At 35.7% G+C, this 5,685-nt stretch overlaps 1 long non-coding RNA gene across 1 annotated transcript; it reads left to right on the top strand.

Annotated features, from left to right (window-relative positions):
• Window positions 1-2,261: 2,261 nt before the first annotated feature.
• Window positions 2,262-5,385, top strand: LOC144639592 (uncharacterized; the record flags this gene model as incomplete). Its single annotated transcript, XR_013568179.1, has 3 exons — window positions 2,262-2,461; window positions 3,539-3,606; window positions 5,291-5,385. It is a non-coding gene; the product is annotated as an uncharacterized LOC144639592 (long non-coding RNA).
• Between the last annotated feature and the right edge of the window lie 300 nt (window positions 5,386-5,685).

The raw sequence follows: 5,685 nt of genomic DNA on the forward strand, positions 1-5,685 counted from the left end.
CTTCCCTCAGGGTGGCAAAGGGGGTACCAATCACGCATCACGTTGGATTTTTGAGTTAAATCACGTATCACGGAGAACATTTTTAAACAATCACGCATCACGTAAAAATAAGAAAGTGTGCTGAGCTAATTTTGGAGGATTTCAACTTTTTGATGATGTATTATTGAAAATTACATTGTAGGCAAAATTTCTTGGATTGGTTGCCTGTTATTGTTAATTATTTTTTGAACATAAAATTACTAAATTGTTTTTTGGACAAATTTGTAATAATCCCAATGCCAAATTTCGGTGAAATTTTTCAATCTTTGAAGACTGGCGAGGTTATTTAAAATAAAGCTTAGTTCCAGAATTGAAACCAGCGAGCCTCTTTATTGACCTTCATTTAAATGTATTTTATTTAATTTGAAGAGCTTTAAATATACGGATAACCTTGAAGTAAATCACGTGTCACGCTCTTGTAAAATAGTCAAATCACGCATCACGTTGTGATGTCCAGTCCTGCATCACGCAGCTTATTTTGGCTCCATCACGCATCACGCTGCTAATTTTGGGGGCATCACGCGTCACGCGAAAACCCTTTGCCACCCTGTTCCCTATTACCTTTTTCTCAGTGTCATTTGTCACTAGCTACAGCTGTAGATGCTCTGTTAATGATGTACATAAAGTGATCTTTTATGAAACTTTCTTGTGGCAATAAACACATATTTTGTGCGCTATCTGTTTACATATAGTAAGCAAACATTATTGCCAACGAGTCAGGCCTTCTGGAAGACCAGAAGGCCTGACGAGGCGGCAGAGTATAGAGCCACGAGAAGATTTGTATATGCGAAAAAAATCTCAGAAACACTCCAAATGTCGAGTAATGTAAGTAATGTAATGTAATGTAAGGTAGATCGTGACGACACAATTTCTGATGTTTTTAGCCAATCCGTTCAGCAGAATCTGTTCAGCACGTGCACACTTTGTTGTAGTTTGGCCAATTAGCGCGCTACTCATTTGTTCAGCACGTGCATGATTCATTGGCAACTAAAATTCCCAGACAAGATGCGTCTCAGATAACAAAGAGGTTTCAAATCTGTTCGCTTCAAAAGCCAAAATTCCCGAACTAGAGATTGAAATACGAAAGAAACTTGAATTAAACTTTGTTTAGAATATAATTTCATTTAAGATGAAGGCAAAAAATGCATTCCAAAGCTTCAAGATTTCCAAAGCTTAGAAAATTTCGAAGTCATACAAATTTGCATGCGTAATTAAGTTAGGTCTGGCTAAGTAAACAACACAGATTTTATCGATCAGAAGAGAGTTTTATTTCGTTTCTCGAATTTATAAAATAAATTCCCTATACTACATTTTTTCTGGATTGTCCGGTTTTTTTTTTTTCTCGGGAAACAGGGCCTTTAATTTTCCTAAAAGCTGGTTGCCCAAACGCAATTTGCAGTGTCTCAACAACAACAATTCAACGTGACATTTGAGACATCACGCATTGCGCGTGATGAATTATTCTCGGAATAATAAAATAAACTTGTTCCATCTTTGGCCACAAACTTGTCCGACCAGGCTTTTACCTTTTAAAACCTTAAATTTTTTGAATACTTATGTGCTGAATGGATTTAACTGCAGTGTGGAAAGTTTGAAATGCTTTGTTTTGGCAAATATTTGTAAAAGTTTGCTTTTTGTTTCGTAATTTATTTTCCGTGTTCAGTGGCTCATGGCCACTTTGATTAAGACCTATACGACTTTAAAACAGCGGAAACCTTTCCAAAATAGCGGCATCGGACGGCAATGGCTTGAACCTCTCAAATAGCATGAAGTTTACAAGATTTCTCACTAAATCTTCACTACTTTGGTATTATTTTTGAACTTTTTTCCTCATTTAGCCTTCATAAAATCGCTGTTATTCCATTAACATTCAAGATTTTCAAAGAAAACGCGCAATGTTTATTGATCGATCAAAATCATAAAGCGTCCCGTTGTACTCGTTGGCATTTCTACCGATAGGTACCACTAGTTGTATTGTTAAGCACTGATTTAACTAACAGTGATGAGCCAATCAGGATGATTAAAATGCAAAAGCTTTGGCTTGATAACTAATAATTTTGTTCTTTTGAAGGCAGGGTTTGGTTAATTTGCTTTTCCTCACTCATCATTGAACTGCAATAGTTGAGTGTAATATGTACACTGGTCAGAGATGGAGCCAAACCTTTGAACTAAGCAGATAACAGGATTTGCTTGATATACTTGGTCACACATTTTGAGAAAAAGAGTTGACTTATTATTAGTTGTTAGCTTGATGTGTACTGGCCAGTAACTGTTGATATTTGTTGTCTTACAGAGCCCGACTGACTAGCTATAGTTATAGCAGCTCAAACAAAGCTTTGTTTGGACTACCACTCATGATTTCTGTTCCAAGGAAAAACTTAACTTACAAGATGTTGTACAACATCTTATTAGACCGAATGAAGTAAGTTGTTGCAGTGACATAAATAAAATTAAGACAGTTTTTTAAAACAGGTTGTGCATTGGTTGTATCTCAAAACATTCCTTGTGTTGCTTTGTTTGATTTACAAACTTTTTTGCTCACATGATAGCTACACTTAATAGGATAGAAAAGCAACCTGACATAGTTTGTTTCTATCAGTCCTTTTATTTTGAGTGCAATTAGAACATCAATTTTAGCAGAGCTCCCAGCGACCCAAAGGGCCGCAGAGCAGAGCCCCATACCCAAAGAAAATTTATAGAACCATGCTTATGGTTTTTCATGGTCATAATGGCTAGCGGCATGGTTCAGGGGCACGTCGCCCCAACATGGCGGCCATTCTCCAGAAAGATAGTTTAAAGTTACCGGTAGGTTAACGTCAGCTTACATCTTTGATACTGGACATCCATGTAATGGTCAATTGACAGCTGCCAAAACAAGGTATCCGCTGACCAGTATCACATGACCATATCGCGGGCTCAGATATTGAACTCTTCGAGGTCGAATGTGTTTTTGTAGTTTACCGCTGACCAAGTAATAGTTTACATTGGATCGTGGGCTCAAGTCCTTCTGTCAGCGTCCAGTAAATTCGAATTTACAAAAAGGACAAAGTAAATATTCGGGGAGCTCTGCTTTTAGGCTTGGCTAAATCTATTTAACAGTTTAAACACTCAAATTTGCCGAACATTATTCCTGAAATTTCAGTTGTTATTTGTCTTTTTACACTAGGCTGTCCAATAGGATGCTGTCCAACATAGTAAAATAATGAGTGATAAAGATTAGAATACGTAGGTGCTAAATGTGTGAATGACAAAATAGGTAAATACTTCGCTGCAGTCCCAAAAAATAATAAAATAAATAATGGATCGGCGCAGACATTTGATTGTTTTTTTTTTTTTTTTTTTTTTTTACTGAGGTATAATAAATTACCGGTAATGCTAATACTGCTTGTCTTGACTACCTTGTACTATACATATATGTAGGTAGTGATCTTCTTTCTACCGTTGAAAAAAAATACAGTGATATATTGTTGTATTCTTGTTTGTGTTTCTCTTTATCCAGACGCTTTGTTAGCATGCCTGAGGAAGATGTAGGAATGGGATGTAAAAATGAAGGTGAAAGTGAGGCCGGTAAGGTTGACCATGTATTGGAAAAGTTCAAATGTAGCATACACTGTAGTTTTGTATCATATTTTAATGTAGCAATGAAAATTACAAAATAATATTATTTTCAAGAAATTATAAAAACTGACAAAAATGTAAAAGAAAAAAAAGCGGCCATGACAAGTATAATAAATATTATTGAAAGAATACTTCTCCTAGATCAGTGTTCTCCTTATCAGGCGGTAACCGGTAAAATTTACCGCTTGTAACACGACTGTTTACCGCCTAGAATCGCTGAGATATCTTGTAAATTCAACAGGTAAATAACAAAGTAACACCACTTGTTTCACCTTCGTAGTCATGATTGAAAATATAAAATAACAGATTGAAAATAAACAGCGACAAATGCAATATTCATTTACGAATTTGTGCTAGTATTCAATATTCTTTATTTCCCTTCGCTTTCCGAATCTCTGGAGGGCTGGTATCAAAGAAAGAACAAGTTTTGCACGATCGATTCTACAATGAAGCGGCAGCAATCCTTGCTGTCCTTCCACTTTGTTCATTGAAAATAAAAACAATCACAAAGGAAAAGAGGAAAAAATAATTCCAGAAGTGAGAAATATTACTTACATATAATAGTTCAGTTTTCAAAAACATGCAAAATGCAGAAAATAGTTGGTTACTTAGTTATGACGCGTGGTGAAGACAAAGGCAGCTTTCGATGTCAAATTCTTTTCATAAGTTCGTAAGTGTTTAAAACCAAAATCCAGATGACAGGTTAAAAGAAGCACTCAGAATACAACTTTGTAACAACGCTGTCGTGAATGCTGAATATTCGAAGCAAAGAAAAAAAGAGCTGCAGCAATTCGTAGCAAAGAGGAAACAGGACCGCCGATTTTTTAAGTAGTACGTCATGTAAGCGACAGCAAATGTATCTCCTTAAAACAACAGAAAATTTTATGCAATTTTTTCTTAGGCTGTATAGCAGGCGAAAGAGGTCTGCAAGGCCATAATAAAGTTGTCATGAAATAAAATTCGACCAGCATTTGGACAACATTCTGTTTCATGTAGGTAAACTAGAAAAGCGGCTGGGATTTACCGGAATTTCTTTACCGGTTTAAAAAGTTTTCTTACCTGTTGTGCTGAAAACTAGGGAGAACCCTGTCCTAGATATTTAGGCCTTCTAATCCTCCCATGACTTGGCAAAATTTTAAGTGAATAAAATGAAAAGCAATTTTTGAATAATATACTCGTTTACATTTAACGTTTTTTCTGTTGGGCTATGATGGTAAAATGTCTAACTCACACTAAGAGTTCTTGAGGTGTTGCTGTATCCATTTCTAGAATAAATGACTTCTGCCCGTGTCCTTATAAGAGCTCCATTATTAAATTGATGAAACTGCTGATAAGTAGTTAATGATTACAGAAGCGAAAAATGCAATAGTTGATTGAAGTTTGAACTTCAAAGATTGCATACTATTGTAGTCCAACCCAAATAACTTTATTCAGATGTAAATAAGCCAAAACCGTTTTTAACTAAAAATTTACCTGGCATGCACGTTTCAAAACAGCAGAAATAAGGTATTCTGAAATAGAATATTGTAAACTAGGGTTGTTTGTGTTAAACTTAATTCTTTAAAATTTACAATTATTTTTTTGACAAGGAGTTGATGAAATGCAACAATTTGTCTTCACTCTTGGTTTACAGATGTTGAAATGAATGAAGATAAGAATGAAGGCAGCGATAACGAGGATTGCGAGGAGAGAGAATTGGAAAAGGCATACCAAAATGTACATGTCAATGTGAGTTACTGTCTTCTTTCCTTTGTGCATTATTAACCCATTGACTCCTGAGGTTTTCCATAAAAGGGTAATTTAGATGCTTGGTATGGATACCCATGTCTGAAAATAATATTGACAGGTTCAGTGCTCGACACTAACGCTAGAGTAGTACACTAGCCCAGGACTAGTAAAATTTCATGCTTGGCTAGTAAAAGTACTTTCCTACTAGCCCATAGACTAGTAAGATTCGTGGAAAAACAAATCAACTACAACTCTATAACTTGGGAAGTTTTTCTCCCAGAAACCTTCATCAGGATCTAG

The sequence above is a fragment of the Oculina patagonica genome, unplaced genomic scaffold (genome assembly GCF_052425735.1).
Source record: "Oculina patagonica isolate OP01 unplaced genomic scaffold, crgOcupat unplaced1095, whole genome shotgun sequence".
In the NCBI taxonomy this organism is placed as follows: Eukaryota; Metazoa; Cnidaria; class Anthozoa; order Scleractinia; family Oculinidae; genus Oculina; species Oculina patagonica.